Here is a 25,426-nt window from a genome sequence, read left to right as displayed (position 1 = left end):
CTTTGGACTGAGCACATTTGCCCTCACTCCAATGAGTGATCTGCTTGATGCTATGAAGGAAGAAGATTTTTTAATGTTTTTTGGATAATTGTTTTATTATCTTAAAGTTGAAAAGTAGCTTAGAGATGCTTGAGACTGACTAGTTGTTGGTAAACTGCATATCTATAGCCAACCAGTAACACATTTAATTGTTCTCATAAGCAATTCTCAATGGAGGATGAAGGAATTGAAATCCTAGAAGTCTATGGGCAAAAGTCAGAATCTTCAGGTGGAGGTGGAGGTGGAGGTAGAGGTGGATGTATGGAGTTTGGGAAGGTGTTTGGCTATGCCTGAAACCCCCCTACAATCCACGATTCTCACATGTCTTCATAAGAGAAGGAGACATCTCTCACTTTCATTCTAGTTGAGAGTCACTGATTTAGATCAAGTCCTGACAGAAGAATAAATTAAGACACAAGGCCATGACTCCCAATATGTGATTAACCCAGTTACAGTGGCAGAGCTGAAAACTGAATTCAGGCTTATTGAGCCCTAGTCAAATTATTTTTCCTGTAAACCCTGTTGTTAGTTTGTCCAAATGTAAGAATATTTAGTACTAAAAAGTTTAAAGATGAAAAATTCCTCAACATCTTTTTAATCACTTTTTTATAGCCATATTCCTTGTGATAATGGAAATCTTCTATATCTTGGCCACAAATCAAGGTCAATATCTGCTTGTGATCTTACCACTGAGGAACACAAAGAATTCATGGGATCTGTAAGTATTATTTCTTACGTGGATCTACAAGTATCTACCTTAAATTCAAAAATTAACTTTAAGAAAAATTGTATTTAATTATCAGCTGGATTCATCTGATAATGAATTCAACTAGGTGTGTGTATATTTTTTTCCTGAAAAGCTCAATAGTGTCAAAACTGTCAAAAATTTATACTGCCCCCTTAATTACCTCTCTGCTCTCATAACTAATTTACTGGATATCTCACAATAAAGTGTCCAAATTGATAGGAGCTGTCAAAAATTAGTCTTAAGCATTGACTAAAGTTGTTCAAATCTGAGAGTTAGGTTTGCCTCATGCATATGTGAAGAAGTTATTGTTATTAAAAAATGGTGTTTTAGAATTATTTCCTCAAATAATACCTTATCTTTTTTTAATAAAATAAAATACATGAAGAAAGCAAAAAAAATTTATACAGAAGATGAGGACACCTCAGTTCAATTGAAATGTAAGCCATTTATCCATATAAATAACTTGTCAGTATCAATGAAAAAGTAAGTTTGTGCTAAAGCCACTTTCTTTTCTACCACTCTATTTAAAAGTGGAATCTCTTGAGATAGCCAAAGAAAATCATCTTATTTTGATGAGACAGATTAAAAGAAAAAATTGCATACATCAAATGTTAAGTAAAATTCTTCTTTAATGTGGGTGATGTTTAAGGAGATCTGACTATAAGCATGACAAAAAAAATGTGCCTCTGGTTTTTCCCCTCTTGTCCTTCTACCTAGGGATTCTAGTATCATTTTTGTTCATGAAGCAAAGTAGAGGAGCTCAAGGTTTTGTAACAGGAATTCAGACCAGGTTCTGGCTATCGGGCCTGATGAGTCATCAGGAGACACGACCAATATCCAAGGTAAACCTAAAACTAGAATAGCGTTTCATCAGCATAGAGGTACAAAAGGTAACAAAATAGATTGGCTTCAGAGTCCGTCCTTCCTTCTAATCCTACAAAGTGGGGTGGGTTGGAAGACTTCCCTGGGTAGGAAGGAGGGGAAACATCAAGATAAATTAGAATGAGGCAACCCTTCTCCTGGGAGCATTGCAAGCTCCAATAAACTACGGGGATGGCCGCCTGTCCAGTGTGAGTACCTGTTGTGAGTGAACAAATGGGATCCTATTTTTGCCTTCAGGAAAGCAGCTATGCCTAAGAGTGCATTCAGCTTGTTCCGTGGCTTCTCACTTTCCATCTCTTTTGTTCAGAGACTGTGAAGTTGAGGCCAAATTGCATTTACAGTCAATTTCCAAAGACTGACGCTCAACCTTTCTGCAAGCGTTTTTCTTAAATTGTGCTGTTCTGCAGTGCTGAGCCTCCCTGACAGTTCCACAGCCCGTGTTTCCTTGCTTTGTGGCAATTTACATCAACACAAGCCCTGAATACTGTCAACTTACATAGCGCGCTGAAACAAAGAGTAAATAAACGTGGAAATAAACGTGGAAATAAACGTGGAAATAGACGCGGTAGGCTTCTGATCACACATGCAGGAATGGCGGGTTCTCTCTCAACTATGTCTGCACTTAACAAAAATATGTTCCTTTATGGAGCCAATCCAAAAACTTAAAACTAATTTTAAAAAGTCAGAATTCTTGATGTATAAACAATAGCTAAAACCTTTAACCAACAGATGTAAATTAGAGGTTGCCTGCTCAAACTAGCTGTGATATTTATTATTATAAAGATAAAAGGTTAAGTATAAATTATACTAAAAGTATAGTTGCCATTGCTATTAAGCTCTTTTTTTTGGTTCTAAAGTTTATGAAGTCTCTTAAATATTTGTCAAAATACGTGGTCTATAAATCTCTTTAGATAAGGCACATATTTTTATTCTAAACTAAGTTATGACAAAGGAGAGTTGCTTCAGGAGAGCAAGAAGTTTTCCTACATAAATTTTATATAAATTACAGATTTACAACAGTTTTCATTTCCATAAGCCTTACTGTAACTACTTATTCTTCTAGTATTTTGTACACAGGTGAAAAAAAACAGTATACACTTGGGAAATAGCACTTGCTGCCTTCCCCATGGTTAGAAATATTACAAGTGGCAAAACAGTCTTCCATATCGCTCTGTAGTAAATGAGATTTGACTTTTAGAAAAGAAGTTATACATTCTGAAAAGTAAAAGGACACATCAGGTACAGGTATTATACAACTAATGGGATATTACAAGATTATTAGCATCGTAACTAAATTTTAATAAATGTACTACATCTTTTATGCATCATAAAATCTTTTTTTGTCATGCCATTGAAAACCACAAGTTTCACAAAACTATATATTACACTAAAAAACAAAATTTTAATATAATGACTACAATTTTTCCTTTGCCCAAACTTAAGAGGAAAAAATAAAACACCACCTTATTTCGAAGGGAAATAATTATCCAATTACTACAATTTTTAATGCAATCAATGAATAACAGGTATTATTGCTGCCATTATATTACCAGAAATATGGAAGCAAAAATAGGTCTACAATGCTTCTTTTTAGAATTACCCTTTTGGTTTATTCATTAGTGCTTAGTCTAATTTTTCAATTATAACTCTTATCTCCTAAAGTAAGTTGGTGTTCAGAGAAAAAAAAAACACTATGGGCAAACATTGGATATAAAATATTATTTTTGTTAAATTTAATTTCCTAAATAAAAAAGTAGGTTATTTTAATTCAGGACTTCTAATTCTTATATATATGCTAAAGTGTTTCATAAATCTCCAAGAATGTAAAATAATTGTCAAATTTTGCCCATGAAACAATCTCCTTTTTCTTAATTTTTTTTTCTGTAGTGTTCCTATTAACATGTGGACCACTGAATTCATTTTTGACATCCCCAGATAACAAAATTGCTACCTGACTAATGAGAATATTCTGTATTTGGCTATAATTATTAATTTGATTCCTCAAATTAGTGTTCTGCATTAATCAGGGCTCAAGGTTTGCTAAAGAACATGAGAACTGAAATGAAAACAACATTGAACTCAGGAGACAGAACAGCTGAGTCTGATGTTAGTTCTGCCTCTAACAAGCTCGATGGCTTTGAGCAGGTCTTTTAACTTGTACAGACAGCAGTTTTCTTATCTAATATAAGGAGTTCAGCTAAAAAAATCTGTGATTCTTCCCATGCGATACTTGTAGAAGCAAAAAAGTGTATGGATGTTCCCAAGGAGATATTTATTTACTCAGTCAATGCCTGGCACTTAATCAGTGGGTACAGACTGAGTACATTTCCATATTATCTAAAGGTAAAGGTAGATACCTCTGCCAGTAATAAAAATGCCACATATAGAAAGTTAGCAAGCAATATATAAATTCAGTTCCAGAATAAATAATTTCCACAAATAGCAATTTTTTTTATCTAACAAACCAATTTTTGACTAGTGCTTAGTGCAAAACTTACATTTCTTATCTATTCTCTGACCAAGATTATTTTATCAATATATTCTAAATAATATTGATCACATAGGATTATTTTTTTTTCTAAAATACATAATGCTCAATAGGGTCACACAAGTGTTATGAGCACCGTGGTATTTTCCTACATAACAAACTAATTATTTTGTTAAGTATACTAAAATGTGCTCTAGTCTATGACCTTGGATTGAAGATACAGTCATATATAAGGAAGAACAATCTCTCAGAGTGTGCTACTATTAGTTACAGGGTAGAGAATAACTAGCTAAAAAGTAATAAATAAAAAAATAAAAATAAAAATAAAGGGGAAAAAAGTCAATTAATTGTTATAAATGTGCCTGCCTCTATCTCATTTGATTTACTAGAATCAAGATACCTGTATATGATTCTAGATATAAAACAAGCAAAGGTTATAATAAACTCAAAGAATTCAATATTCAACAAATGAAATGATGTGAAATGAATGAGTTGAAAATCAACTGAAAACCTATCAAAGGTTACTCTTTGAAAGACATAAAAAAAAAAAAGAAACAAAAAGGAGGAGACAAGGAAACGATGGTCCTGACACTAAGGCGAGAGAAACACACCTGCTACATGAGTGGGCTGGGATGAGGTACCGCTGCCATTACTGAAAACAATAGCGGTGTTATCTGCTCATGATCTCCAGACATGGTAATGAGGGCGTGACCCGCCCAAGCCTGGGAGAAACACTTCTTGTTCTTATGTTAGCATGGGAGGTTCGTATGATATTCCCTATTTTAAGAAACACGTTTGTGAATTGGTTAAAAAATGGCAGAATACTCATAAACTTGAGCATCTGCCTACAACTGACTGTTACAGGAGACGGGAGAGCCATTCAATCATACCTCTCCCCACCCAGAATTTCTCTCTATCACGTGAACACTATAGTTCAAGCACAGGTAAATGGAAGTGAGAAGAATGCAAGTCCATTTTGGCACATTATCAAATGCTTCCAGTCACCAACTGGGACTTAATGAAGTCAGTACACATGAATGCATTGTATCTTATTTTAGTTCTTTATTTGGGATGATCGGATAGAAACCATAGATGCTTGGAAATAAATTATTTAAAAACTAGAAAATAAGTTGTGGATGTTAATGCACTGCATTTTTTTTTCCACGAAAAGGACAGTAAATGGAGAATAACTATTTGCAAGCACATGAAGAGTTACTAGAAAATAAAAAAGGACAGTAAACTGTCCATGCGAATGAGAGATAAGTGAAATATATAGTTTTTCTACATGGTAGAATGAAATACACTGCTCAAATTTTAGGTTAAATGTTTCCTTTGGGGAAAATATATTTCTATTTATATTGCCTAAGTATGTAATACTTTTGTAGCCTGTCAGCTAATCTTCATAGGCTAAATGCTCCAATCTCCACTGCTAAACATATCATCACAGTGTCTCCAATACTTAGCCAATTTAGTTCAGACTCTTCAACCTAACATTTCGACAACTTTGTAGTGAGGTCCTATCTATGATTCCCATCTTCTCTTCCTCTCTAGCCCGTGTGTGTTCTTTGCTTGAAATTACTTATGTCCCTGCTATGTGTAAAAATGCACTTTTGGTCCTGACCGGTTGGCTCAGTGGTGGAGCGTCGGCCTGGCGTGCGGGAGTCCCGGGTTCAATTCCCGGCCGGGGCACACAGGGGAGGCTCCCGTCTGCTTCTCCACCCCTCCCCCTCTCCTTCCTCTCTGTCTCTCTCTTCCCCCCTCCCGCAGCCGAGGCCCCATTGGAACAAAGTTTGCCCGGGCGCTGGGGTGGCTCTGGTTGCAGCATAACAATGCCCCAGGTGGGAGGAGCGTCGCTCCCTGGTGGGCGTGCCGGGTGGATCCTGGTGGGGCCTATGCGGGAGTCTGTCTGGCTGCCTCCCTGTTTCCAACTTCGGAAGGATACAAAAAAAAAAATGCAGACTTTTTACTTATGAACCTTAGAGTGCTTTTTCTATTCTACCAGGGACTTGCACATAGTAGGTCCTGACTATAAGGTATTCAAAAAATGTATTTATTCTTGGCACATATTTATATGTTCCATTTCCTTTTTCACTGAGGATTTGAAATATTAAACATTTCATTCCCTGGCAAGTATTCTGTGATGTCTATGTCCTATCACATCTGCAAAATGAACCTAATACTTGTGTCACTGTTTGTTTTCATGCCCTGTAAACTGCAGTCAGATGCATATTTACTTTAGTGGTTAGTTTCCTATACATTTCCTGATTTTGCTTAAGTCATGGCATCTCTATGGTGACAATATACCAAGAGCTAATTATTATGAAACTTTGTGTACAAATGTCTTCCACAGTAATTTTCTATAAACTCTATTATGCGTGTTAACAGAAAAACCTAATCAGGACCCATGACAAGTCTAACATGGACTTAATTTGTATTGGTGATTCTATTCTCCTCCCTAAAAGGAAGGGGTCTTCCAAGTACCAACTTGGCCAGCATGATTTAATACAGAGTAATGGAAAGAAAATGGGCTTTGCAACCAGAAAGACCTGATTTTTTATCTTTGGCTTCACTATTTATTAACATTGTGTTCTTATGCTTGTTACATCGTGTCTTGGATCTTTGAGTTCTTCATCAATAAAACAGGGATAATAAACACTATGTATTTTATTGCATTATTTGGAAGAACAGAAAATATACATCATTCATACATTCATTCACTAAACACACTAGATACTTAGAAGTACAGAGATAAATAAAAGAAGCTTCTGTCCTCCTAAAAAAAGATTACAGTCTATTAGAGAGAGATAAATAAATAGTGGAGTTTACCAGTATTATAATAAACTTTGGTACAGGGTACATTGGGAGTGGAGGGTAATAGTAAATTTGGCCTGGGGAGAGAATATCAAAAAATGTTTCAGAGAAAGTTATCTTTGGCTAAATGTCCCATGATTCAAATTAATGATTACTATTGCTCTCATGTTAACATCACCATGGGGATCTATACTATCTGATTTCTTCATTCAGCAAAATCCTTTATCGTAGTCATTGGTGGCTAAATCTACATGTTCACAGAAATTATGTTCTCATAGGAGTAAACTGGATGATGGCTCGCAGATGGTATTCATTTCAGTTACATTCTACAGTAAGCTATGCAGGGTGATCCACTCATACCATTTGCCTGGGATTTCTTGGTTTTACCACTAGAAGTCCAGCATTCTCAGAATGCCCTCCCTCTGTCCAGTTTTTAAAAGTCCCCTGTCTGGAAACTCGTGCAGTTCTGGCCAAATGGGAAATTGGTCACCCCAGGTCTATACATTAATGATTAATATGGCTTAAATTAGTGAATTTACCATTCCACTCACAGTGCATTCGATCTTAAAATATGAAACTGGAGAGAGTTTCTAGTCAACCAACCATCAGACACATTAACAATAACTTTTTACTAATGACATGGTAATTATGTTAGACACTATACCCAATTCAACTCATTACTTTAATTCATAGTTAAAAGTAATCAAAGGTAAATCTGAAGGATTAACAAAATGGCAAATGTCACAGGTTAATTTACAAAATGACATCCTCAATGTAAAAAATAATACATTTTACTATTTTGAAAGCAATAAAATTTTCTTAATCTTTAAGAGATTAGGAAAAAGCACAGCAATAACTTGCAGGAGACAGGATACTTAGCTCACAGGAGCAAATATACTTATAATTCATTGGCAAAAATTCCATTCATTCGAATCAAAGTGAGAGTGTTTTACTGAAGAACATTTCAACTTATTGTTTTGTACTCAAGGAGATGCATATATAAATCAGAGAAACAGACTGGGCTGCAATTCAATCATTACTCACTACAGGTTGAATTGAAACAAGTGTAACTGACTCAACCAGTTAACTTTAAAAAATAAAAAAATATTATTTTGGTAAGAAGTGACCAAATAGTCAAATTAATCCCAAATAGTAGTGGTGTATGCTCTCCATATTCTACTACAGTGGCAGGGAAGGGAGAGAAATCCATTCTGCTTGTCAGCATACTACAGTAAAAATTAAAGTGGCAGTGTGTTTGAGAGAGCTAAATGCTTGTTTTTTTTTTTCCAGAAAGACAACCAAGTTACCATGCTAAACACAGAAGGGGGTATAAACCTATTTTTAATAGTAAAAAGTTACATATTATATATTTATAACAGTAGAACCACTAGAAAATAGATCTGTACTATATATTAAGAATTTACTAAACTACTGATCATTGCATTTAAACTGTGATGTCAACAGATCTGGAATTCTAAAAGGTATGGTGCTACAAGACATTTCAACATTTTTTTTACAAGAATAAACATGAAAATATAAATCAGTCAACATTTGTTTAGAACCAATAGCTTATTATCAGTGTAAATATTTACTTCTTCCTTTTTTATGCCATTTTAAAAATAATATTTTTTGATTCTCATCCTACACAAGCAGTTGTCTGGATTTAATAGCCGAGTTTTACCCAGCTCAATTTGCCAATGAACTAAAAATTTTTAATTTTGAACAATTAAAATTATGTAAAAATATCCTACAACACAGATTTAAAATTTACCATAATCAGTATGGGTTAGTTTTGCTTGAGTTTTTTGCTGCACATGTGATAATCTCTTTGAAACAAATTAATAAAAATGGCTATCTACTGCTTGTCTCCACTGGTAAAGTGCTATTAATTAATTTCACCAAAGTCCAGAAGTTTAATTTAATCTCCTTTGTTCTTTTGTTAATTGCTTCGAGGAAGGTTAAGCAAGTGATTGAGACAGGAGCCTATTTCAAAAGCCTTGTATATAATGAGAGTATTTCTAAGCATTCATTAAAACTGACCACCATATAATGGCTAGAGATGAGCACTTTAAAGAACCTTTAATTGGACTCAGAGTGGGAAAGTCTATAGGAGTCATTTCAAATAAGACCAATAGAGAGAGAAAAAAAGTCTTTCTAATGTAAGCTATAGACTCAATAGCCAAATTACCTGATGTTGACAGCACTCTTGGATTACAGGTGATATTGATATTATGTCTCCACTTCCCAGACCTGTAGGACATTCCATGTGGTGGTCTGCCCTCTGTCCCTTTATATAGTCCCTTTCAGATAGGTGACAAATCATTAGCTGAAAAATTTGGCAATGAGATGTCCATGATGCACTGTTGTAAAATGTGAATTTATGCTCCACTTGATTTGAAAAAAAATAAAATATAATTCAATGTATACAGTGGCTTTTTTTTTTTTCTGAGTATCATCTCAATAAATAATACGCATGGTTTACCTCCATAGGAGATAGGATAGTATTTGTATTTAACATAGAGTGACCAATGTGGAAAAGATACTGAGTTAAGAAGACTTTTGTAAATAGAATATATATTGAAAAGGTAAGTTGACAAAGAAAAAGAGTGCAAAGTCTGTCTTTCTTAATGACCGGTGTGACTAGGTACACTCAACACAGGGGGACGCTCTAACACTGGAGGAAAAAGTTCTGGTGAGTGTAAGAAATATGCTTACTTTTTTGTGTGTGACAGAGATAGAGCAACAGACAGACAGGAAGGGAGAGAGATGAGAAGCATCTTCATTGTGGCATCTTAGTTGTTCTTAATTGCTTTCTCATATGTGCCTTTACCCTGGTGGTTACAGCAGACTGAACTCAAGCCAGCGACCTTGGGCTTCAAGCCAGCGACCTTTGGGCTCAAGTCAGAAACCTCGGGGTTTCAAACCTGGGTCCTCTGCGTCCCAGTCTGATGCTCTATTCACTGTGCCTCTGCCTGGTCAGGCAGAAGTATGCTTACTTTTAACTTCACAAGAGTAACTGTGTGTGTGGTGGGGGTGAGTTGGGGATGAAGCTGATAAATTCTGCATTCAGTTACATGGTCTTGATGACCTGCGAGGCAAGAGGAAACTATTTGAGAAAGTACTTTTTAGGTATCTAGGAGAAATTCCAGAGAATATAAATAATTGAATAAAATTTGTAAAATATATTAAGACTCTGGAAGAATCATAACTTACATTAATCGTCACCTATAATATTCATGCCACAGAGAGATGGCTAGATTATACTTATTCCTCAATTTATCTAACTTAATTATATAACACGAGAAGCTAGACAATACTTGGGAAAGAGTCAGAATAAGTGTTTGCTAATAAGTTTCAAAATCATTCACCTGGGAGAAGATGATATGATCAATGAAATACAAACCTAAGGATTGTCATATATTTCAGATCTGATTTAGTCTCCTCTCCCATTCTTCAGGTTAACATAAGCCATCTATTAAACATTTAGTTCCTGTGAATCCAGCACTTGCAAAGCACTGTTTAGGTGATGAGAGTGTAAGTAGGATCAAGTCCCTATATTTTACAGAATTTACAGTCAAGTCAAGGAATAATATTAGCTTCATTAATATAATTAATATTAACTGACTTGACCATTCTCACTTAGATAAATGACATCAACCAAGTCCTAGATCCCATTTACATTCTGTTTCTCTTCAGTGTTAGTGAAAGTCAATTTGTTGTTAGGGCAAACAAGTTAGAACAAAGTTAAATGTTCATTGTTCTTCCTGGCAATATCAGATTATAGTAACTGGAATTGTATTCACAACTGAGACTAGACATTCTTCAGGCACACGGCACAGCTGAGAACAGGGAATAACTCAATAAAACTATAGGTAATACTGATTAAGTGTCAGCCATTCTTAAAGTTTACAAAATCCTATTCACATACACCACCTTACTTCACCCTCACAAAAGAAGTATATTGATTTATAGGTGACAAAAATGTTACTATTTCAATAGATTGCCACATTGTCAGTAAATGGGGGAGTTGGAACTAAATCTAGATTTGCAAACTTCTTCATAGTAATAAATGTACAAAATTATTGTTGAGAAATACTGCTCAAATGCAGTAAGTGTGATACTGAAGGGGGCAGGTAGGTTGAGGATGGCACCAAGGCTCCACCTCAGGTGCCAAAATAGCTTGGTTGCTGAGCAACAGAGCAACGGCCCCAGATGGACAGAATATTACCCAGTAGGGGGCTTGCTGAGTAGATCCCAGTTGGGCGCATGCGGGGTTTGTCTTTCTGCCTCCCCACCTCTCACTTAAAAAAAAAGTATATAGCTTTGTTTGGGTGAGTGAGAGAGAAACTCCAGAGAGTAATTTTCACCAGAACATATGTGGATATGGTCTTGCTCTTATATAGCTGGTAAAAGGAATAACACCATGCCATTCTATAGTGTCTAATTCAGTATTACAAAAGCCACTCTCTTTTCATTGCACTTTTTTTGTGTGACTGAGTGCAAAGCATGGAATACACCTCTTTAAGGTGAAATTGTCATTCTTACTTTTTTGCAGTGACATCTCATATAATACAAACTCCAAGTCTTCTACTTATCTGATGCACATATATTGTTGAAAAGTTCTTAGTGTAGCAGATAGAGCACTGGATTGGGAAGTGGACTCACGTTAGATCAAAATATGTCTGTCACTTAGTGGAATCAAGGGCAAGCTACTCTCCTCTCTGAGTCTTAGTTTCATCACCTTTAAAATGACATGGGGATGGGCAGATAACTGTTCATACTAAATGACACCATTTGTAATAATTCTAGGAAATAGAACTAAAATTATCAGCATTTAAAAATTATACTTGCTATAAATAAATAGAAAAGAAATATATCCAATATTACATTCAGGTATTTTGCGTTGTCTGGGTCTTCACGACATTTAACACTTTGCTTTTGTATCAACTGTTCTAAAAAATTTATTCAAGCTGTTTCCTGTAGTCTAAATGAAACTGTCTCCAAGTTTTTTCAATTGTCATTAACCAAGTTATTGAAGTCTTTAAAACAACTAATTTTCAATCACTCTGTGTAATTCATTTCCTAAAAAGTTCTTTAAAAGTCGGCAGTAATTGAAAAAAAGCCTATGTTCATGCGAGGAGAGATTCAGGTGAAAAATTTTATGAGTTTTATATCATGATTAATACACTTCAATTATGTTTTCTTAGATTATTTTTTTTCCAAAGTGAGAAGTGGGGGAAGGCAGACAGACAGACTACCGCATGTGTCCATCCGGGGTCCACCCAGCATGCCCACCAGGGGGAGATGTTCTGCCCATCAGGGGGGCATTGCTCCCACTGCAACTAGAGCTATTCTAGCGCCTGAGGTGGAGGCTATGCAGCCATCCTCAGCGTCCAGGCCAACTTTGCTCCAATAGAGCTTTGCAGAAGAGGAAGGGAGAGATAGAGAGAAAGGAGAGGGGGAGGGGTAGAAAAGCAGATGGGTGCTTCCTTCTCCTGTGTGCCCTGGTGGGGAATCGAACCTGAGACTTCCCCACACTGGGCCGACACTCTACCACTGAGTCAACCGGCCAGGGCTCCTAGATTATTATACATTACTTTTTACCTTCAGCACATCTTGAACTTTGAATGATTACAGGTTTGTTTCATAAAATAATATATGATAACATTGGTAAACCATTCCTTGCCAAAACAGTAATTCTTCAGTTAAAAAATAAAACTGAACAGCATCAATAATACAATACCCATAAAATTATATAAAATATTTAGTTCTCCTAAGATACTTGTACAGGGCTAGAAACAGAGGCAAATAACAGATGCTCCTACAGAAGGACCTTTCTAGTACAACCAATGCAGCTTTGCATTGGCCTCTAAAAGGCACACTATGGCATGTTCTCCATCCACATAAAGACCCGAACATTGATAAGCAAAAAGTTTTTTCTATACCCTTATGACAATGGACAAAGAGCATTCGCCTCAAGTGTCATTCTGGTGCAGCGTCAAACAATTTTGAAACAGATCACTTCCAGTTCACTGCATGATTCATGGGTCCTTCAAAAAGATGTGGAACAATGCAACGATTTCCCTAGTGCAGACAGTCACAAATGCACTGTGACAGTCAAGCGAGAGGAGAGTATTTTCCTGTAGGTGCCTGACTTCCTGTTTCTATATAGGAACAAACCACCTGGGAGAGAACACAAGACTCCATAGTTTTGCTTTTTTAAAAAACTTATTGTCAGAGAGCCATAATTTAAGATTACAACTTGCTATTTTATTCTTCTAATCTTTGCAATGGAAAAGCTAGAAGTGTAACAGTAAGATGACAGTGATTTGTAAGATGTAGCCATTTTTTAATTACTGGTATTCTGCTACGATTCACTACACAAATAATATTTATCTATCAACTATAGATAAACTGGCAGCCTTCAGATTCTATTACAACTGTGCTTAGAGATGTCTTACTCGATAAACTGATCGATAAACTCTATATCCATCCCTTCTTACAACAGTGCCATATCTGTTATAAGAATGATTAATTAAATTGAAAACTTTATGAAGCTTTGAAAGAGATTTTACTTTACAGAGTATGATACACAATCAAATCACAAAGACTATAAAGGAGGTATTTGTTCATTTGCTGAGATCATCTGGCTGCTTTAAGATAATTTGCTTTGTGGTTTATCTGACACTAAACCATTCAAAAGATATGTTTTTGGTTTGTTGTTTGTATTAATTACTGTGGTCATACTGGATGCATATTCTTTTTAAAAAATGTTTTATTTAACTTATTAGGGTGACACTGGTTAATGAAATAATACAGGTTTTAGGTGCACAATTCTATGACACATCATCAGTGTATTGAGTTGTGTGCTCATTGACCCAAGTCAAGTCTCCCTCCATCACCATCTCTTCCCCTTCTACCCTCCTCTGCCTCTCCCCACCCTCCTTTCCTTCCTGCATTCCCCACACTGTTGTCTGTGTCTATAAGGTTTTTTTCTTTGCTTAGTCCCTTCACCTTCTCACAAAACCCCCAACTCCCATCCTCTCTGACAGCTGTCAGTCTGTTTATTTATTCCTTTTGAATCTTAATTTTCAAGTTCAGTGAGAATGTTTCCCATTCTTGTTTTCTAAAACAAATAATTACTTTATCATTTGAGGCTAGTGAAAAAAGGGGAAAAAAAAGAATTATTTCTGTCCACAACCCATGAAGAAGGAGAGAGATGGGTATGAGAATTACTTGCGTACTTCATAAGCTCTATTTACTAGCTTTAATGGGCTAACAACCTCAAAGAGCAGAATAATGGTGCTCATAATAATAGCTGGTACTGTTACGGTTATTATTTTACAGAGTATAAAAGAAGAGTAGTGCTGTGACGATCAAAACTGAAAGATATTTTTTTGATCATAGAAGACACTATGTAAGTGGAAGAAACACTTTTTAAAATTAAAAATGCACTTTATCATCCATTATACACCTGACACATGTGAATTAATTTTTTGTCCATATAAATATCCATTCTATAATATATCACAATGTGTTTAACTTATAAATGGTGAACATTAAGATTTATTTACAGAATACTGCTGTTACAAACAGTAACAGAAATTGTGAACTAATTTGTTTAAACTAGAATTTGGGAGTTCTAGCATCTCCAATTATCTTTTATGTAGGATAGTCTCACAATAAAGAAATACAGAGGGGCTAGCAGAGTGATGAGATCAATATAAAAAATTATTGACAATAAAAAGAAGTAGAGGATGAGAATCAGATATTAGAATAGAGGTCAGAAAGAATGGTTCTAGTTTCAAGGCAAGCAGAGGAGTTCATTCAGAAAAAAATGGAAAATGACAGTTCACCCCTATCAAGTACAATGTTGTAACAAAAGAAAGTAATGTGGAAACCAGTATCTTTTTTTTTTCACTTCAAATGTACATGATGACTTTCTAATCTCATAAATATATTTATGTCACATGTTTGCTTTTTTCAAATAATTAAACAAATTATTATGTGAATAAAAACTCTTTGAACTTTTATATATAGAAAAGACTTCAGGGAGTCCACCTAAACACATTCATTCTTTAGGATTCCATAAAATTTCAACACGATTAATTCCTGCTTTTAGGATTTTCTTTATACCTAATCAAAACAAGAAAAAGATATCAAGAAATTGGTAATGCATGCATATGTGTGTGTATTTTGCTTAATATTTTAAAAGCTTTTGAAGATGAAAATCACCTTGCTGATTATGAAGACGGCTATCTTCCATATATTACATTTGAGCTTTAATTAGTTAAGGCAACCTATTCCCTAGAGTGTAGACCAAAAATTATCCCCAGGAAATCCCTAGTCTACCCCTCTCATTTGTTACAAAGGCTCTCTGCTGGGAGAGACTTGGAACAAAGAAGTCCCTAATCAAAGCAGCCTTGGCATTTCATTTCCAGATGAGGACCCACGTGTCGGTCCTGCTAGACAGTTGAAGGAATCCTAGAACAGAATTCATCGCAATATGATCAGGATGAACAAAGGAGGAGGTAAGGGAGGGAAAATAGTCGCTGGCCTTTAGCACTGAGCTCCTTTCCAACCTCCTCTCGTCTAAAGAGGTTAAACTAGAATGAGTCAAAGATGATTTGTTTTCAAATTTAAGAATAAAGTAGCCTAAAAAAAATCCAAAATGCATATAGTGGTTATGGGAGAAGGAGAGATAAATAACAAAAGCTTTCTCAGTCTACTGTCAGTGCAAGTCTCCCACAACCGCTGCAGTTCTGGGGGCTCACATTGCCTGGCCTGGGCTGCCCTCCTCTCCTTGCAAAGAGACGCATGATTGTCAGCCAACCACAAACCTCTCGGGGCCCCTCCTCCCATGGGTACCCCAGCCTGGGCCAGAGTTCACTCCCTCAGCAAAAGCCTGCTGAGCCCTCCCTATGTGCTAGGAAGTAATTTACATCACAGTACTTCAATATTTTTAAGATGCTGTCCATATATAATTTTAACTTCATGAAATGCATTGATTTTTCACTTTCCGTGTGTATACCATTGATAACTTTTAATGCTTTGGTATGTTTTCCTGTTTTCAGAGATGCCAAGTTTTATTGGGAGTGGAAGAAAGGAGGAGGCAGGCTGGTGGGTGGATCTTAAATGAAATAGTTCTAAAAATATCCCTACTAGCCCTTATAGCCTTTCTATGAGGAGCAGACAGAGGGACAGACAGAGGGATGGAGAGGCAAGGGAGCTCTGTGAAGAAGAACAAGGGAGGTTTTGCATGGTGTTTAGAAGCACTTCTTCTTGGCTCAAAACTGAAAAGACAGCTTCCATCTCTCTAGGCCCTCAAATCAGAACACAGTTTAGTCTTAAAACCCGGTCGCTTCGAACCCTAAGTCTACCTACATATGATCAAATGGCCAGAGCAGGTCAAGTGTGCGCAGGAGTCCTGTGGCATGATTAGTACAGCAAGGCTGAAAAGGAGCTTTGAAGATGTTTGATTAGAAGGGAAAATCCTTCACAATTCACAGGAATACTTCGTTCCATGCTAAATCAACATAAAAATTTAGGTGTCTGAGAATTGGACATAAAAATGCTCAGAATATAATATTTAATTTTTAAAAGTTATGAAATTGAAGATAGATCAAAGCATCATTTTGGTAGATATTTGCACACAACTCTGTGGGGCAGGAATAAAAGATATTGGACTGCATGACTGTGATTTTCTTTCTTTTGCCATTTTCACTTCTCCAACCTTCTTTCATGAGTATAAGAATAACAAAAACAATAAAGAGCATTTCAGAATGATGGGCTTAGGGTTTAAGTTGGTGAGGAAAATCACACTTCGCTATTTTAGCACATGCCATGAGGCAAAACTATGGATTTTGAAAGCCCTGACATACTAAGACTAACTTCAATCATTCCTCCAAATTTTAGATGAACTACAATATTTTTAAAGAAATCCATTAGAAATCACTCTATTAACTCATATGCCAGGACACAGAGTTAAGAAAAGCTGCTGAACTCCAAAGGCCAGAATCTAATCTGACTTGACTCATCTGATCTACTTATTCCTGGACACAGCCACTGAGTTTTAAACACCCAGAACAACTCAAAATTAATGTAGTTTTCAGTATTCCTGGTTCTTTTCTTTTTCTGGGGTCCACATGAAAGGCTATCTATATTTATAGAATGTGGAATTTACTAAACCATAGAAATCTTTTATTATTTCCTGTTGGGCCCCTGGGGGTAAGAATGAGAAGGGACCTCAGCAAGAAAGAAGGACAAAAAGATGTCTGTCAGAGATTTAACACCTTTGAGACATTATGAATGAATCCAAATCAATACAAGTGGTAAAAACATCATGTGGTATGCATGCCTTATCTTTTGCTTTCTGCCTTTTCACCTTGTCCCTTTATCAATATCATCCTCATCATGAATGAGAAATGGATGATGGATGTCTAGAAGGGTGTAAATTAAGCAGGGTGACAGCAGGAATATTTTGAGGCTTAACACATAATTTCCCAGAACGAATTCAGCTGTCAAAATCCCACTGAGGTTTCTGTATATATCCGCGGTACCCTCTACCTTGCAAACTCTTTGATACTTTATTTCCTTAGAAATGCCTTTATATAATATTCTTTATCAAGGAATATTAAGGAAAAGCTTCCATTCCACATAACTCAAAGAAAATTGAAAGAGTGTTGCGAGCAGAAGTTGGATCCGTAACGATGAGAATAAGGGCTATGGACACCATGTCCTCTTCTTTATTTGTTTCTAAACTAAAGTTGTATGTGTGTTACAGTAAGAGAAGCAGATACTTCCTATTTCTTCCGAACAACAGGAATCTTATAGTACAGAAATTAAACAGAAAGCTAAGGTTTTTCTCTGGAAACTAAACAATAAACAAACTATGAGAATAATGTTTGGTACAACTGACAATGCCATAATATGGCCTGGGATCTTACTATGTCTCTGGCGTGCATAAAGCAGAAACAGGCCCAGTCTGACAGGTGAGACAGCTGAGTAGTGAAGCTGCTAACCCAGGAGTCTCTGACCAGAGCATTCAGTCCACTACTTCAGTCCCCACTGGCACGTGGCCAAGAAGGCCGATACAACCCTGACACTTCCATCACCTACACACATATTTTTCTGACTGAGACCCATTAGAGATATAAACTGGATTATTGCCGTGAGCTCGGATGGAGAAAATGCTCTGTTGACAGCACAAAGCATAATAAATCTTAACAGGAAGTCCTGGTTGAGGCTCCTTGTAGGGACTAAATAATTGAGGAAGGGGGATGTGGTCCTTAACCAGGACCCTGCATTTTAAAGGAGCAGCCTAGTGGCCCCTTCCTCCTTCTCACCAGCATCATCATCTGTGGAAACAAGTCATGAAAGTCTTTATAAGCAATGGAGAGGCAAACACACTTCGGAACTGATAATCTGTTTGATGACGCATCAGTCATCAAAGTCAGTCAGCTAGCTTTAATGTTTAAGGATGTGGGAAAATCTTATAAATGATCAAACAGGTTTAAAAAAGAATAACCCAGTAAATTCTCTCTTACTTGAGTTAAAAGCATCTTTGCAGCCAAGTACTTACTGCCTCTTCACAAATCCACAGTATTACAGAAGCAGAGACAGTTTTAGTATATGGTAAGGAAATGACATTTGTCAATATGTTTCTCCAGGATATTCTATTTTTTCACAAACTTGACTATGTTCATTAAAAAAAAGGATACCACTATTTTGCACTTCACACCCTAGACAGACAAAACTAGACTGAGGTAGAGCCACCTACAACAGAGGTGGTGTTTCCAGAGCTCTTCCTGCATTATGTCTGTGCAGGGCAAACTGGACACGACAATGAGCCACCATCTGGGGTTTTTTTCCCCTTAAAAAAAAAACAAAAAAACATAGTTTTTGTTTGCAAGTTTGAAAAACTAAAGGCAAAGTCAATGGATACAAATGGAATCCTTTCCTGTGTTGTTACCAAGAAGGGTTTCACTTGGATGAACTGGTGATGTCCAGTTCTTCTCCTCTAGCAGGGCGGACTTGGAAATGCTAGAGAAGTCAGTTTCTGACCTCTCGGCTTTCCCAAACTCACCTGCGATTTTGAAGTCTCTCTGGAAAGGAGTATCCCGTAAGTCTACAATAGTTTGCATACTCAGTGCACATAAAGGAAAAGTAAGTAGAAAGAAATCCTAATTTTTAAGCTACATTGTCAAAATTCAGCTTCCTCTTTACACTGCTGCTTTGGACACTAAGAGATTTTGGTGCAAAAGTAAAAGAACTGTTTACCAAACAAGTACCCTTTCAAGAAATACAAGATCAAGACCAGACAACAAACAAAAAGGAAAAGAAATTTGAATTTTTGCATCACTTAATAAACTCTAATTCAAATAGAAATGTCATCTGTGAATAGAAAATATTACATATTCTTATCACATTAAAATAATATCTTAGGCTCTGGCCAGTTGGCTCAGTGGTAGAATGTCAGCCCGGCGTGTGGAAGTCCTGGGCTCAATTCCTGGTCAGGGCACACAGGAGAAGTGCCCATCTACTTCTCCAACCTTCCCCTCTCCTTTCTCTCTGTCTCTCTCTTCCTGTCCTGCAGCCAACGCTCCACTGGAGCAAAGTTGGCCCAGGTGTTGAGGATGGCTCCTTTTCCAAAAGAGCAACAACCCAGAGGGGCAGAGCATCGCTCCCTACTGGGCATGCTGGGTGGTTCCTGGTCGGGAACATGCGGCAGTCTCTCTGCCTCCCTGCTTCTCCTTCAGAGAAGTACAAAAAACAACTACAACAACAACAGAAAAACATCTTGCTGAAGCCTTTTCTTTTTATACAATGTTTTAATTACTAGAAGTACCTTTTATTATACTTATTTTTATGATGATCCTAAAAATAACTTGCTTAATAATAGTAACTTAAGAATCACTGCTTTAAGTAAACAACTAAAGAAGGAAATATGTCTAGTATTAAGTAGTTACACCTGCAGCCCTGCTGTACCTGATCTACCTACAGTAGCAATGGCTTGCTGGTGAGCAGTGTGAGTAGAAATCACATTGCCTGTTTCCATTTCCTGGCTTGGAAAAACTGAATAAATGTACCAACATATTGATTGCCTCTTTAATCTTGAAAAATTTCTTTCTCTATAACATAGCACATATATTACTAAAATTACATAGATGAAAGAGCTACAAATTGAGAATGTGATTAATAGTCTGCCAAAATCTATCAACTGTGATACTTAAGAGTTCATATTTTGAACCAACTGAATGAACTAACTTGAGGAATATAATAAATATATAGCTTTCTTTGACTACTCCATGAACCCAAGAAAAGAATTAACAAGGATTTCCATAAAAATAATATTTTCTACATGCTTTTGGTGATGTCTGTACAATTACAAGCTGAGAACTCACACAGAGCATCACTAACATCAAAGAATCTGCAAAAGCTAAGTAGTGTGTTCTGGATTCAGCACACACAGACTGTGTACTAGAATGGACCAACTACTAATTCAATTCTGTATATAATTGCTGTATCAAAATAAATCTCAGTACATAGGTTACTGGTTCTTATTTATGAGGATATACATCACCACAGGATCCTGATTCATCAGCAACCATGAATAATGTCAATAAAAAGTCAAGTAAAAATGCCTTTACATTCTGTATTCTATCAATTTTAATTTTATACAATGCCAGGGGAAGAACAATTAATATTATTTAATTAAGAAGGTCCATCAGGAAAAAGCAAAGACTGCTTCCTGAAAATTGGAGCACAAGTCATTTCCTGTCATAAGTCTACTGATTCTGTACATTATGAAGTATATAAAGACTTAGTAGAACAAGAAATGCACATTGAGTAAAGGCATGATGTTGTCATTCAGAAATTCATTAATTTAACAGCCATTAAATTACTAATGTGTACAAATTCATTTCCTTCCTTCCTTTCCTACATTCAGTTAGCCCTGTGGAACTTTTTTTTTCTTCATAGTCTCTCTAATACCTATGTGTTTCTTCCCACTCTCTTACACCATTCAGATTATGATTATCATCATCATCATTCTTCTTATTATTTTAATGTCTGAACCTTAAGTTTCTTCTGCTCCATCAATTTCTTCTAAAAAAAAAAGGACAATAATAGGACCCAGCTCATTTGTGTGTGTGTGTGAGTGTGTGTGTGTGTGTGTTTAAAGGTTGAATGTGGCATGTAAAACACTGAGCATACAACGCATGCTTAATACATGCAGGCTATCAACAAATTTCTTCATAGCAATCCAGCTGTCTACTACTCACTTTGTGCCTAACATGCCTCTTTCACTCTTGGTTCCAGTAAGGTCTTTCCTTACTGGAAAAACCTACACCCATCAGAATTATATACAAATCTTTCAATGCCACCTTGTTTTCTTCATCTCTAAATTGAACTAAGTATAATCTTTCAAGTCTTTTGTTAACTGTTACCTTCCTTATGCAGCCGATGCTGATCATTCTATTTAAAATCACCATGCTTCTCCCTCAGCACTTTGACCATCTGATCCGGGCTATTTTCTCTATAGAACTTATCACCTTCTAAAACTGTGCATGTTTTACTTACTTATTATTATTTTTTATCTGTTTTCTCCTTTTAGAGATAAACTCCTGGGACAAGGCCTATAGAACAGACACTCAATAAGAAAAATGGAAAGATGGAAAAAGTGAAGTTCTTCCAGCTCTAAATAATTATTGAAGTTATGTAAAGTAGCATGGTATACTGAAAAGGGTACAAAATGAGGTGGTATCCCCATTTTTTTTTTTACCAGTCTCCATTTCTTACTGACTGTGAAAATCTGCAAGGGTCAATCATTTCATATTTCTGTATTTTGGTGTCCTCAGGAGTAAAAAAAAAAATAGTTTAATCAGCTTATCTGTAAGAGCTCCTAAATTTTTTAAATGTTAATGGTTCTGCTGTAATCCTGTTTAATAAAATTTACATTCTTCCTAATGACTACTATCTCATTCTGGGCAGCACCCATCCTTACAGGAATTTATTGGCTACATCAGGATAATAAGCAGATTTCCACCTTGTGAAAATGATAGCATTCTGGAATTCAAAGCTTCTGCAATTGTTCTTTAACAACTAAGGAAAGTTCATTGTCTTCTTGTGACACTGTAGGAGTCACAGCAATAACCATAACCATGCACACCTATAATTGTCCACAGTAATATCAGTAGATGGCATGTGGCTGGTGAAGGTGGGGACAGCTTTCTCTCTCAAACCACCTAAACCCAAAGTTCTATTTCTGGCTGCCAGGTGAACTAATGCTTACACTTCTCAGCAATCTTTCTAATTCCTAAGGAAAATGCATATATGACGGTGACACAAATCACACAGAGGAAAAACCACATGAACAAACCAAACCAAAATAGTTGCATATCCATATAATTTGCCAATACAGAATCCTTGTTTTTTTTCTTCAACCATGTTATTGCAATAGCAAGAAATCCATTTGGAATTCAAGCAAGTGTCCAAATAAGAACATTTGAATGAGAATGCAGGAAGTATGTAATGAGGAACAAACAGCGTGCCCTGGAGCTCGAGAGGAGAAGGATCTATAACGACATGGAACGTTTCCTATTAGATGCTATGGTCAGTGTCTGAAAGGTATGGTGAGCTAAGTGCTGTCTAGTTGTACAGCCTGAGCAGAATTTGGGAAGGCAGACATTGTAAGAAGAGAATATTTTTGGTAGAAGCAAAAGAATAAGCAAAAGAATGGAGGAAAGAGAGAAAATAATATTTCAGATAGAATCCCACATGCCATATGGTTTTGGGGGGACCAACTGGAGTTGGGCTAGAGAAATAGTTTGGGGTTCTGCTGTGTCAGGGTCCTAAATACCTGAGAAGAGTTTATGAGACAATACAGTGTGTCCGTAAAGTCATGGTGCACTTTTGACCGGTCACAGGAAAGCAACAAAAGACGATAGAAATGTGAAATCTGCACCAAATAAAAGGAAAATTCTCCCAGTTTCATACCTATTCAGTGCAGTTCGATGTGGGCTCACACACAGATTTTTTAGGGCTCCTTAGTTAGCTATCCCATATAGCCTCTACAGACTCGTCACTGACTGATGGCCTACCAGAACGGGGTTTCTCCACCAAACTGCCGGTTTCCTTCAACTGCTTATCCCACCAAGTAATGTTATTCCTATGTGGTGGCGCTTCGTTATAAATGCGTCGATATTCACATTGCACTTTGGTCACGGATTCGAATTTAGTGAGCCACAGAATACACTGAACTTTCCTCTGTACTGTCCACATCTCGACTGGCATGGCCGTGGGCTGCTCCTCTGTATACACGGTGCTATGTCATCATCTGTGCATGCGCACATGCTGCCACCTCATCCTACAGAAACTAGGAGGGTTTTCCTTTTATTTGGTGCAGATTTCATATTTCTATCGTCTTTTGTTGCTTTCCTGTGACCAGTCAAAAGTGTACCATGACTTTACGGACACACTGTATAAATATTGGGTAGGGTAGACTAAAGAAGTAAAAATGAAATAAAAGTAATTTCTATTTTGTGATTCATAAAATCTCTCAAACAAGTTTTGCTACAGGCCAATAAAGCACATTGACTAACTTTGTAAAGTTCCTATATTCAGAAAACAATTCTGTAGTGGATACCATGATCAGTGTCTAATTACTCTCCTCATTCTATAGAGGAGCACCAAGGGAAACATCTGGGAATTAGACTCAGACCCTCTAAATCTAAATACTAAGAGAACAAAGTAGTTATTCTTCCTCTTCATCTATCATTCATGTTTCATACTGAACTCTGCTGATCCAGAACATAGAAGAGTCAGGTTTGATAAGCAAAATATATGTCACCAAAACTTATGCATTTTCTCAAAAAGCAAACCTTATTCAAAGACACTTTACCTTCATAAAAGTTTAACCTGCTTAAAACTTTATTTATAGACCCATAGGCTATCAGAACTATAAATTAAAATGAGTGTAAAAAGCAATGTCATTAACATATATTGCTTGCAAAGTGACTTCATAGCTGAAAGCATGGAATACCTAAAAATACCATCAGAATTTTCTGGTTTTATGTGGTCTCTGGCAAGAAAAGTGACATCGTTGAGCCTGTTTCTCTGGCCTAAAAGAAAAGATTGAATTTAAACTGTTTCTGTGATATCTTTAAGTTCTGAAATTCTATTCATGATTAGGCCATAACGCAGCATACATTCAAAATGTATGTATATTGATCTGGGGTTAGAATTCCTAATTTAACTTAATATGTCCTAACAAGATCACAGTATTCAAGGAAATTATAACTTACTATGTCCTCAAGACATCACAGTAGTCAACAGTATAAAAATCCTATATTCAATAAAACCCATTGAACAAGTAGCATTGATTATTAAACGATTTCAACCCAAAATGATTAAAATTAAAGTTTCAAGGTGACAAATAATCAGCTATTTAGAAAACTCAGCAATATAGAACTAATTTCCCAAAAATTCTGAGACATCATAGATTTACTATATGTATTGATACCAATGTTTTTACATCTATTTCACTGAATGGGTGGGGGATACACAGGTTATTGGCTCTGTGTCCCTCAGGTCCCAGAGTACAGATCAGGAAAAATCACAGTCGTCTGAAACTGAACTTCCTGGGCTGGGGTTACTTCAAATATCTCTCTGTTGCCACTGAAGTAGAAAGATAAAAAGTAATTCCTCTATATAATGTTTTTGTTTTCTATGTAAACCAAAGTCTTCACAGATTACTTGATACTGTTCTTCTCCTCCGCTTTTTGAGAAATTATGGTTGTAGGATGGGAAAAGAATTGTAAAAATCCAGCTTGCCTTAAGGATTACAGCGAAAAAAGATCAGAGTTGTAACACTGACCGCTGCCACTCATCATTCTTAAGATTTGCTTTGTAGGCAATACTTAGCATCATGTAACAATCAATGGTTACTGATCCCTTTTGCTCCCAGAAGAGCAAGCAATTATGACTCAGGAAGCTCCACCAAGGGATTACAAACAAATGCTAACGAGAGTTCAATTCCACTGTCCTTAGTTTATTCCATTTATTTATGGGGCTTTTATTGCATGACACAAACATACTTTATCAAACAAATACTTCCTGTTACTCAGCCAAGGAAGAGGCAACATTGAAAGTCATCAGGCTAATCGTGGTCAGGTCTGCGGTTAAGGTCTCATTCGCTCTCTCCCCAACCCATCTGGTGAGAAACCACAGGTCTGGGCCCACCATCCGCTCTGTAACCTCTGATGTTCTGGACACTGGCTTTAGGACAGGGTGAAAGAACAGAGGAGAAACCATAACCTCAATGGAGATGTAATGCTGGGGTAGGAAATAGCAGACTAGCGGGGAAGAGTAACTGTGGGTGAAAATAGCAAGTAAGAAAGAAATAAAGGGAAAGGGACAGAAGGAGAGCTGGATATATGAAATTATATCAGTATCTGACA

General features: G+C 36.5%; 1 protein-coding gene across 9 annotated transcripts in view; it reads right to left on the bottom strand.

Moving 5' to 3' along the window:
• NRG1 (neuregulin 1) overlaps window positions 1-25,426 on the bottom strand; it is a 1,091,963-nt gene that overhangs the window by 81,217 nt on the left and 985,320 nt on the right. The gene's annotated exons all lie outside the window — the stretch shown is intronic.

This window comes from Saccopteryx bilineata, chromosome 6 (genome assembly GCF_036850765.1).
Source record: "Saccopteryx bilineata isolate mSacBil1 chromosome 6, mSacBil1_pri_phased_curated, whole genome shotgun sequence".
Taxonomy (NCBI): domain Eukaryota; kingdom Metazoa; phylum Chordata; class Mammalia; order Chiroptera; family Emballonuridae; genus Saccopteryx; species Saccopteryx bilineata.
Note: the sequence above shows the minus strand (reverse complement) of the source record. Positions and strands in the feature narration are given on the sequence as shown.